At 44.2% G+C, this 12,333-nt stretch overlaps 1 pseudogene; it reads right to left on the minus strand.

Annotated features, from left to right (window-relative positions):
- Positions 1–176: 176 nt before the first annotated feature.
- The window catches only part of LOC126997785 (putative glucosylceramidase 4), a 20,806-nt pseudogene continuing 8,649 nt past the window's right edge, over positions 177–12,333 (minus strand).

Here is a 12,333-nt window from a genome sequence, read left to right on the forward strand (position 1 = left end):
GATGTTGTTGTTGTTGTTGTTGTTGTTGTTGTTGTTGTTGTTGTTGTTGTTGTGGTGGTGGTGGTGGTGGTGGTGGTTGCTGTTGTTGTTGTTGTTGTTGTTGTTGTTGTTGCTGTAGAAGTAGTGGTAGTGGTCGTAGTGTATTTATGTATAGGATCACTATTAATTGTGCTTACTGTCATGGAATCAACATTTTATTCCGTCTCCTCAACGCTGTTTGTTAAGTATACGCTAGTTTTATCAGCTACTGTATTTGCTATGTGTACATTAGAATAGGTTCAACATCTATTTTTTTTCTTAGTCCCTTCTAATTGCAGTGAGGCCAGAGGACGAGAAGACCTAGAAGATGCCGTCCAGCTTGTCCTCTCCCTGCTTGGCTACACACCAGGCGTGGGCACCAGGATGGTCACGATGGCCTTGCCGGGCAGAGCGAAGTTGACGAACTCGAGGCCACTTCCCACGTCCACACTCACCAACTCCTCGCTCTCGCCCCTGGCAGAGATGGAGAAACAGGAGGGAAGATGAAGTGGGGGAACAGGAGCATGAGAAGGTGGAAGAGCATCAAGTAACTTGATCATCAACTATAATCTGACCTTTCTGATCCCCATTATGGGTTCCGCTAGGGGCGTTCTACTGGTGATGTTCTTGCTTTCCTAACTGTCTCTTGGTCATCCTGTCTTAGCCGTGTCGGTGAAACTTTTGCTGTTGCGCTAGACATATCAAAAGCCTTTGATAGGTTCTGACACAAATCTTTGCTTTTCAAACTACCCATCTTCTCTCTGTACCTTTATTTCCAGTTTCCTCTCTCACCGATCTATCACTGCTGTAGTAGACGGCTACTGTTCTTCCCCTAAACCTATCAACAGTGGTATCCCACAGGGCTCTGTTCTATCTCCCACTCTCTTTCTGTTGTTCATTGATGATCTTTCCAAAATGAACTGTCCTATCCATTCTTACGCCGATGGCTCTACTCTGCATTACTCAACTTCTTTTGATAGAAGGCCAACCCAACAGGAACTATACGATTCCAGGCTGGAGGCCGCAGAACGCTTAACCTCAGACCTTACTATCATTTCCGATTGGGGCAAGAAGAACCTGGTGTCCTTCAACGCCTCAAAAACTCAATTTCTTCACCTATCAACTCGACACTACCTTTTAATCACCTATCCCCTATTCTTCGACAACACTCAGCTGTCACCTTCTACACCAAACATCTTCGGTCTATCCTTAACTCAAAATTTTAACTGGAAACTTCACATCTCTCTCACTAAATCAACTGCCTCGAGGTTGGGCGTTCTGTATCGTCTCCGCAAGTTCTTCTCCCCCGCACAGTTGCTATCCATATACAGGGGACTTGTACGCCCTCTTATGGAGTATGCATCTCATGTGGTGGGGCTCCACTCACACAGCCCTCTTGGACAGAGTGGAGTCAAAGGCTCTTCGTCTCATCAGCTCTCCTCCTCTTACTGACAGTCTTCTACCTCTTAAAATCCGCCGCCATGTTGCCCCTATCTATCTTCTATCGATATTTTCATGCTGACTGCTCTTCTGAACTTGCTAACTGCATGCAGCCTCCCCTCCCGCTGCCCTGCTGCACTCGACTTTCTGTCCAGACACCTTATGCAAGAGTTAACCAGCATCTCCATTCTTTCATCTCTTACACTGGTAAACTCTGGAACAGCCTTCCTTCGTCTGTATTTCCTCCTACCTATGACTTGACCTCTTTCAAGAAGTGTATCAAGACATCTCTCCACCTGAAATTGACTTCTCTTCTGGCCACTCCTTGCTTTTGTCTTGTAGGAACAGCGTGTTGCGGGCTTTGTTCTTTTCTACACTTTTTTGTTGCCCTTGAGCTGTCTCCTTTGTTGTAAAAAAACAACAACGGTCAAAATCACTTAGAGAGGAAGAAAATCAGAAAACTTAGGACCGCCGACTATACGTACAGTAAAAGGTCTCTGACTTTTGCTTATAACACTAAAATGATGCCTGTAATATTCATGTTTTTTAGCCGCGTAGCCTGATGGTGTAGCTCTCAGCTTATTATGTCAGAATTTTTCGAGAAAAGAGTATATTACAATTCATGAAGATATTTTTTTTGATATGTGTTTGTGGAGATGTCCTCATTTGGCGAAGTGATCAGTGGCGTTAGCAAAGGTAAAGGTAAGGTAAAGTTCGGGCAATGCACTAAGTTGCGCTGGCTTTGGAGCTCTTCGTCTCATTGCCTTTGATGGATAAGAGCCCACAACTCCGGCATACGGAGCAAGTTTGACATCCGGGTTATTACAGTTTATCTTCCACAGGATTCTTCAGGTACCCTTTTAATTAATAACTAGCCCAAAGGAAGGAGGAACACCTGAATCGGCTGTGCCAAGGAATTCTAAGAGTGCTGAGCGCTGACTGGCCTGGCCCGTGACCACATTCGGCATTGCGCATTTTTAGTAGTTACGCATACTAACCACCACACCCTTGTTTATCTACATCGAAACTGAGAAGTGTTCCTTATTCCTTATTCGTTCCTTATTCGTGTGTTTGTGTGAGCCCCACTTTTGTCATGTGCGTTTGACCACAGCGTTTTCCTTTATCCAAGTTACACTTTCCCCTCACAGATCTTCCTTCCCAATTCTCTCAAAACATGCAAGCAGTAGTAAACACATTTGCCACACGTACGTATTGAGCAGGACAACCGTGGAGGTGGCGTGATCGACGCTGTGGAAACCAGCAGCCACCACGCGGTCGGACCCTTCGGATACTGTGGTAGAGACGTAGTGACCACCAGGCTCAATGAACTTACTGAAGTGACCCATCGCGTAGAACATGGGCTGCTTGTAGAACTCTTGGTCTGCCTGAAATATAGAAGCGGGGCAATGACTGACTAATAGACAAAGATGCATAAGGATACACAAAGATAAGAAGAGACAGAGGAAGAAGAGCCCATCCATGCACACACCCACCTCGTTCACGATGATGGGTGAGTCTACGAAGTTGTCGACCCAGTTCGGTCCCCCGATGGTATCAAGAGCCATGTTCCAGTCCACCCAGCCAGTCGACCAGTGGCTTACGTCCTGTCAACACGAAACAACGAACTTGACACACAAACTCTTTTCACGCAAACTTAGACACACAAACTCCACTTCCCTTCCTAATCCCTTTCTTCTGTGTGTCCTCCTGGTTCAAATTCAGACAAGCCGACACGTAATATATTCGCCCCAGTAGAGCTTTCGATTATTTCCTTAGCATCACGGACGAAGACGGGGATCATTTTTAATTCATTTTTATCTGTAACAACAAGGAAGAATAAAGCTTTCAATTCTTCCTAATCTGGAATTGCGTTGAGGAATATAGCACGAGGAAAAATATATCTTTCAGTTCCTCCTCATCAACAAGTATGGGGGAAAATATATCTTTCAATTTCTCTTCATCTACAAGTAAGAGCGACGATATAATATCCAATTTTTCTTCATCTACAAGCACAGGAAATATAACTCAGGCTTCTAAAAGACTCACCTCAATGATGTCGTAGGCGTAGTTCTGTGCCCTGCTCCAGTCGCCCAAGATCACCCTCTCATCTGGATCTGCGGCAAAGCCTGAACACAGCAGAGAAACAATAACTAACTGGTTTTGTTTGTCTGTTGGACAAGCTCCAACCCTTAACCCTGGACCTCGCTAATCTATTGCTTTATATCTCTAACATTCGCTTTGGGTATGCAGGACAGGCGTGGCTAACTCAGTGGCTGAAAACAATACAAAATGATAACGGCAAAGGTAAAGTTGGGGATGTGCCACAGCCACCCGCTGCCTTGGTGTTTATCTCCGTCTCGTTGGCCCTGAGTCCAGGACGCAGGAGGCGTGACTTCCTATTTGCTAGAGTTTGCCTTCCCCATATTTCCCCAAAAGGGAAGATAAACAGGTGGGTGAGCAGGGTGCCGAATGCCTGGTCCGAGATTTGAACGCGGACCGGCGGGCTCGTAACAATGCGTGCTGACCACCACTCCGTCTTACTGGAGACGCAGAGTAAGAACAAACAATTTGGTGTGGCACAAAGTTGCACGTTGAACTTTATCACCATTAATCTTAATCTGTCAATTGCTATATAAGATTAAATCATTATTTATTGCGCTTAGCCATCCATTGATGTTTGTAATTGCTGTGCATTACCAGTTTGCTATACAAAATAATGAGTCTCTACCCACTGCCAGCACCGCGTCACCTTAACATTCCTGTCTCGCCTCCCTCACCGCTCTGTCTCCTTTAGTCACATCTCTGCCTCGCGTCAGTGCCTCACTTCACTTCTTCACCACTGCCCATGGCTGCCTCATGACTGAAAGCATGCACCAGCGCTCCAATCATTGTGCATGGAGGCTACCGTTTGGATCTCTCTTCTCTATATTTTTCTTGCCACACATCTCCAGACTACTAGTTTGCTACCATCTCTCTCTGCCCTCCACCGCGGCCCTGACACTCACCGTCACAATGTTATTATTATTATACATCTACACTTTCCTTGGTATCTGTTCTCACTTGACGTTATAACTTTGTTAGTCTGTCACTCTGTCTATCAAGTTGTCTTCCACTCCAGACACTCACCGCCACAAGCCTCTGTGTACAGTAGGAACTTGTCTGGGAAGAGGTCGTTCAGTTCACTCAACACATAGGGCCCAGTGTTGTTGTCTTCATACCAATGCACCGCCGTGCCATCAACATACTTATTAGCGTCAACATCTTCCAGAATCTGCAGAATAAAAAGAGTCAGAGCGCGGCTGTTGGACAGACATAGTGACATGTTGCTGACTGGCAAAGTTCTCTGAGGCGTTGGGAGGCCTCGTGCTCCATTGAGTTTTAATGCTTTTTTTTTTTTAAACTAATGCCGTCTAGTCTTCTGGAGGGTCTTCGGGATGCAACTATTGGTGCTAAATGCAACTGGTGAAAATCCACTAGGGATTTGTGGCTCGAAACGGTTGTTTGTTCATAGCTGTAGTAGCCCTGCTTTATGTAATGAGAATCTGTTAAGGCTTATTGAAAAATATAGTTTGACGATATTTTCCAGACACGAGTAACACATAGTATTTCCAACGCACACGGCGCACGTCACACATAAGACTTTATTACACCTTGCACTGAATGGTTATTACAGAGCCGGATATTGTAATTGTTGTGTATTGACTTTGATGGCCTACAGCAGTGGCTCTATACATATTTTATCACCACGCCCCCTCCAGGAATGTGTCCTTCCCTCCACGCCTCCCACACGTCTATAGATAAAGTTTCTTCCTAACCCCCTAAAAATGGTAATCCTATACTAATTAGACTAAAGAAACTAAAGTTAGTAAAAGCGTCTCCATTTTTTATAAGCTTTTCAATATCAGCTCACGCTCTTGTTCCGAGAATAGCAAATATAAGTAAAGCTATGCATACTTTTCCCCCAGAGCTCTCGCCCCTCTAGTGGGGCCCGGTGTGGGGCCAGCCCCCAGGTTAAGAACCACTGGCCTATTGGATCCAAAGATATACATCAGTGTCACAAGTTTATGAGAACATGTCAAGTATTGGGAGGCGCGGAGACTGCTCATAAATTCAAGGATCACAGTCTCGAGTGCAGACTTCTGAGCCTCTATTTTTAATAATATTGTTTTGCTCTTTGTCTCTATCTTAAATTACAAAGAAGGAGTGAAAATATGCTTAGTATAGTAAAAAACGAGCGAGTATCACGCTTCTTCAATTAAGCTGGCCCAAGACTTTCCCTACGTCACCTGGCGACAGTAGGATTCGAACCACCTCTTCCCTTACAAGGCTCAACGGTCAAGCTCATTGGACCACCCAGACCATACAACTGTCTTGTAAATGCTCATATTGTATGTTGTATCTCATCATAACAACCAGTCCCGCGTGAAGACAGTCCATCGCAGGGAGCACAAAGCCACACTCACCGTCTGCGCGTACCAAGGTAGGGAGTCGCGGTTGTGGTCCACCACCATGAGCTTGATGTGGCCCATGTCGGCGGCCTCCAGTGTGGGTCCCAGGTTGCTCTTGATCCAGTCCCGCATGTCCTCGGCCGACCAGGCGCACGTGTTGAACCAATAATCCTGAAAGGATGATTCATGAAAGTCTTTTTGTGGTGTCGAGGCAAGGATGATGATAATTGTGATGATGAAGATGATGGCGGGGAGAAAGAAAGAAAGAAAGAAAGAAAGAAAGAAAGAAAGGAATTAAAAGGAGGAAGAGGAGAAGGAAAGAGAAATGAAGAGGAAAGGGAGGGGAGGAAACGAGGAAAGTAGGAGAGCTAGGAGGAACAAAAAATAAGGAAATTGGTTAAAAGGAGATGAATAAGAACATAAGAACATAAGAACGCAGGAGTCTGCAAGAGGCCGGCAGGCCTGTACAAGGCAGCTCCTTTGAACCTAAGCTCCCGTGAGTACAGACATTGACAGGAGGTTCTTCTCAAACCGAGTCATCCGCCATTGGAACAATCTTCCTTCAAAAGTAGTGAGTGAGAATACCTTCAACTCCTTTAAAAATCGAATCGACCGCTATTTCGCTACATTGGAAGTGAACTCAGTACCGAGGCGCTTTCTCTGCTCTGCAGGCTGACCACAGCGGGCAACCTCGTAATAAGAAGAACATAAGAACATTATAAGAACGTAAGGAGTCTGTAAGATGCCGGTTCGCCTGTACAAGGCAGCTCCTGTAAATCTATCCCCACCTTACCTCACTTTCCATGAATTTATCCAACCTCTTCTTGAATGTACCTATCGTATTGGCACTCAACATGACTGCCAAGCCTGTTCCACTCATCAACCACTATAGGTGTACCAATTCTGCCTATGTCTTGTTGAATCTGAATTGGTCTAACTTAAAACCATTCGTTCTGTACCGTCTCCGCCAGTTCTTCTCCCCTGCACAGTTGCTGTCCATATACAGGGGCCTTGTCCGCCCTCGTATGGAGTATGCATCTCATGTGTGGGGGGGCTCCACCACACAGCTCTTCTGGACAGAGTGAGGCTAAGGCTCTTCGTCTCATCAGCTCTCCTCCTCATACTGATAGTCTTCTACCTCCTAAATTCTGCCGCAATGTTGCCTCTCTTCTATCTTCTATCGATATTTCCACCCTGACTGCTCTTCTGAACTTGCTAACTGCATGCCTCCCCCTCCCGCGGCCCCTGCACTCGACTTTCTACTCATGCTCATCCCTATACTGTCCAAACCTTATGCAAGAGTTAACCAGCATCTTCACTTTCATCCTCACGCTGGTAAACTCTGGAACAATCTTCCTTCATCTGTATTTCCTCCTGCCTACGACTTGAACTCTTTCAAGAGGAGGGTATCAGGACACCTCTCTTCCCGTGTTTGATCTTCCTTTCGGCCACCTCTTTTGTTTCTTTTTTAGGAGCAGCGAGTAGCGGGCTTTTTTTATTTTTTTATTATTGTTTCATTTTTTTGTGTGCCCTTGAGCTGCCTCCTTTGTTGTAAAAAAAAAAAATTGCTACGTGTCCTATCTGGCTCCTTTACAACCAAAACCCTATTGACATCTCCTTTATTAAAGCCCTTTATCCGTTTATAGACTTCGATCAGGTCTCTTTGCAACCTTCGCCTTTCTAGGGAGTGTGGATTTAAATGGTTCAGTCTATCCTCGTAAGTTTCTCACCCCTTGAATAAATTGTCATGTACAGATTCTAACATCTTGATATCCATTCTATAGTAGGGTGACCAGAACTAAACTGCGTAATCAAGATGCGGATTAACTAGTGCTAAGTGAAGTTTGAGAATGACCTCAGCGCTCCTATTGCTTACGCTCCTTGAGATAAAACCCAATACCTTGTTTGCGCTATTCTTAGCCTGAATGCATTGAGCCCTAGGACGTTGGTCAGTGTTCACTAAGACTCATAACTCCCACTCACATACAGACCTGCCTAGAGGAGTGTCATTTAAGGAGTAATTGTGTAAAGGAATATTCCTACCTCTACTCAGAATACTACACTTCCCTACATTGAATTTCATCTGCCACTTCCCAGCCCAATCATATAGTCTGTCAAGCTCATCCTAGAGAACGCTAGCGTCCTGGTCTGCCTGGACTACTCTACCGATCTTGGCATCATCTGCGAACTTACTGACATCACTACTAATTCCTGTGTCCAAATCATTGATGAAAATTATAAAAAAACAACAACGACGCAGCACCGACCTCTGTGGGACTCCACTCGTAACACTGCCCCAATCAGATTTTTTACCATTGATTTGCGCTCTCTGCCTTCTACCACTAAGCCACGCCCTGATCCAGTTTAAGACTCCCATCTACGCCGTAAGTCTGTAATTTTAGTAATTTTAGTAATATGGGGAGGCGGTGGCTGAGTCGACAGAGTGACGGCGCCGCGTTCAGGAGGACGCGAGTTCAAATCCCCGCCCGGTGCCACCAAGTTGGGATTTTTCAGCCGCCGTCGAGTGGCTTAAAATTACCCACATTCCGTCCAAAAGACCACCTATCAACCCGGACTCTAGATTCTAGGATTAAAGATGAGCTTTGGGAGGGCAGCATGAGCCAATGCGAGATCGCGCCACTATAAACACTCGCCTGCGCCAGAACGGGCTGGGCCGACCATCAGGACCCACCGGGAAGAAGCCTTGGGCGGACCATCAGGCCCCACCATGAAGAGGCCTACCGGCGCAATAGGCTGCGACGTAAAAAAAAATAAAAAAATAGCCGGTGATGAGGGAATTTGTCGAACGTTTTACTGAAATTTAGATATTGTATGTCATAGCTTTCATCTCTGTCAATCGCCTTGATTACTTTAGTGTGAAGGACAACAGATTAGTAAGGCAAGACCTACCTTCGTGAACCCATGCTGCGAGTTATGAACTATGCTTCTCTAGATGGTCCCGAATGCTCCTAGTTATAATTGACTCCAACATCATGCTTACAACTGATGTTAAGTTAATTGGACGATTATTTGAGATGGATGACTTGTCTCCCTTTTTAAAAATAGGCGTCTCATTAGCTATTTTCCATTGGCTGGGCACGTACCCTGAATTTACCGACATCTTAAAGATATCAATAAGTGGAACACTGAGGACCTCCTCGCATTCTTTCAGGGCACGTGGGAATATTTCGTCTGGGCCCGGGGAGTAGTTTTTTTTTTTTCACCCTACCAGTCCTGGACAACCTGCCTAGTGATGATCACATCCCTCAACTTGTCGCTATCTTCACTCTCATAATATTATAACAGAAACTGAAATAAAGTATGTGTGTGTGTGTGTGTGTGTGTGTGTGTGTGTGTGTGTGTGTGTGTGTGTGTGTGTGTGTGTGTGTGTGTGTGTGTGTGTGTGTGTGTGTGTGTGTGTGTGTGTGTGTGTGTGTGTGTGTGTGTGTGTGTGTGTGTGTGTGTGTGTGTGTGTGTGTTTACAACAAACGAGACAGCTCAAGGGCATAAAAAAAAGAAAACAATATTAAAAAAAAAGCCCGCTACTCGCTGCTCCCAAAAAAGAGTCAAAAGAGGTGGCCGAAAGAAAGGTCAATTTCGAGGGAGAGGTGTTCTGATACCCTCCTTTTGAAAGAGTTCAAGTCGTAGGCAGGAGGAAATACAGATGAAGGAAGATTGTTCCAGAGTTTACCAGCGCGAAGGATGAAAGAGTGAAGATGCTGGTTAACTCTTGCATAAGGGGTTTGGACAGTATAGGGATGAGCATGAGTAGAAAGCAGGGTTGGCAATGATTAAATCAAATTGATTTAATCAAATGATTAAATCATTGATTTTTTTACTAAAAAAATCATGATTTTTTTGATTTTTTTGATTTTTTTGATTTTTTTACTAAAAAGTATTCCATAAGTTAAATGATGTGCTCCAAGGATGGTAAAAATCAGCCTCCTTTAGTCTTTACTAACTTGGGATTCAATGTATCATAATAATAACCAAGGTTAGCAACCAAACAGTAACAGAATAAAAGTAGATATTCTTCTGTGTGGTAATAATATAAAATGCTGTCATGAAAATAACTTCAGGCAACTCTGTCTGTCCTAAACCTGGTCCTGTACCAACTACAAACAAGTATTGAACACGTATGTATCAGGATCCTTGACTGTGCTCACACTTACACGCCCTAAACTCAAACTTAAAGTAACCTATGGAGATTTTCAAATCACTCAGTAGGATATATATATATATATATATATATATATATATATATATATATATATATATATATATATATATATATATATATATATATATTTTTTTTTTTAATAAAAAAATCAAATAAATCAAAAAAATCAAAAAAATCAAAGATTTTTTGATTTTTTTGATTTTTTAAAAAAAATCAAAAAAATCACCAACCCTGGTAGAAAGTCGTGTGCAGCGGGGCCGCGGGAGGGGGGGAGGCACGCAGTTAGTAAGTTCAGAAGAGCAGTCAGCGTGGAAATATCGATAGAAGATAGAAAGAGAGGCAACATCGCGGCGGAATTTAAGAGGTAGAAGACTATCAGTAGGAGGAGGAGAGCTGATGAGACGAAGAGCATTAGACTCCACTCTGTCCAGAAGAGCTGTGTGAATGGAGCCTCCCCACACGTGAGATGCATACTCCATACGAGGGCGGACAAGGCCCTTGTATATGGATAGCAACTGCGCGGGGGAGAAGAACTGGCGGAGACGGTACAGAACGCCCATCCTCGAGGAAGCTGATTTAGCGAGAGAGGAGATATGAAGTTTCCAGTTGTGTGTGTGTGTGTGTGTGTGTGTGTGTGTGTGTGTGTGTGTGTGTGTGTGTGTGTGTGAACCAATAGGCTTTCTGTGGCCTGCATTTCGGTGTTTCCACTTTTCTTCGTAACTAGCACTGATAAAAAAATATTGGCATTTTTTTAATTATAACTAGTAAAAGCTAATAGCACTTTTTTTTACAATATAAGGCATACTAATAAAACAACTCATTCTTTTAAGTAATAAAGATGGTAGATAATGGAGATTATAGAGATAATGCTGCTGTTCTCTCCGTTGGGCTCCTCCGATCACAATCTTATTTCTGCATCCTGTCCTATCGCTCCTGTACACCCTCTGGACCCACCGAAGAGGCGATGCTTCTGGCATTTTGCTTCAGCTCGGTGGGACGACCTGAGGATGTACTTTTCCGATTTCCCGTGGAATGATTATTGCTTCCAGGATAGAGACCTCTGTGTGTGCTCAGCGCATCACAGAGGTGATTGTCTCTGGAATGGAGGCATACATTCCTCGTTCTTTCTACTCCCTCACGCTAAAAGCCTTGGTTTAATCACGCTTGTTCTCGTGCTGTCAATGATAGAGAGGTAGCTCACAAAAGATACCAGAGCCTTCAAACTAATGCTAATTATGAACTTTACATTTCTGCCCGAAATCGTGCCAAATCTATTCTCCGACTAACCAAAAATTCTTTCATTAATACAAAATGTCAAAACCTTGCTTTCTAACTCTTCCCGTGACTTCTGGCATCTAGCCAAAACATCTCCTCCAACTTCACTTCTTCATCTTTCCTCCACTCTCAGTCCTGACGGCAACACTGCCGTCTCATCTATCTCTAAGGCTGAACTCATCTCTCAAACTTTTTCTAAAAACTCCACTCTGGACGATTCTGGGCATATTCCTACTCATCCCCTCTGACTCCTTTATGCCTGTTATAAAGATTCTTCAAAATGATGTTTTCTATGCCCTCTGGCCTCAATCCTCAGAAGGCTTATGGACCTGATGGAGTGCCTCCTATTGTCCTTAAAAACTGTGCCTCCGTGCTGTCACCCTGCCTGGTCAAACTCTTTCGCCTCTGCCTGTCAACATCTACCTTTCCTTCTTGCTGGAAGTATGTCTTCATACAGCCTGTACCTAAGAAGGTGACCGCTCCAATCCCTCAAACTACCGTCCTATTGCTTTACTTTCTTGTCTATCTAAAGCTTTGAATCAATCCTTAACCGGAAGATTCAAAAGCACCTTTCCACTTCTGACCTTCTATCTGATCGCCAGTATGGGTTCCGCAAGGGCGTTCTACTGGTGATCTCCTAGCCTTCTTAACTGACTCTTGGTCATCCTCTCTTAGCCGTTTCGGTGAAACTTTGCTATTGCGCTGGACATATCAAAAGCTTTTGATAGGGTCTGGCACAAATCTTTGCTTTCTAAACTACCTCCTACGGTTTCTATCTTCTCTGTACCTTTATCTCCAGTTTCCTTTCTGACCGTTCTATTTCTGCCGTGGTAGACGGTCACTGTTCTTCCCTAAATCTATTAACAGTGGTGTCCCACAGGGTTCTGTCCTATCTCCCACTCTTTTCTGTTGTTCATTGATGATCTTCTTTCCAAAACGAACTGTCCTATCCATTCCTACGCCGATGATTCC

Source organism: Eriocheir sinensis, chromosome 13 (assembly GCF_024679095.1).
Source record: "Eriocheir sinensis breed Jianghai 21 chromosome 13, ASM2467909v1, whole genome shotgun sequence".
Classification (NCBI taxonomy): Eukaryota; Metazoa; Arthropoda; class Malacostraca; order Decapoda; family Varunidae; genus Eriocheir; species Eriocheir sinensis.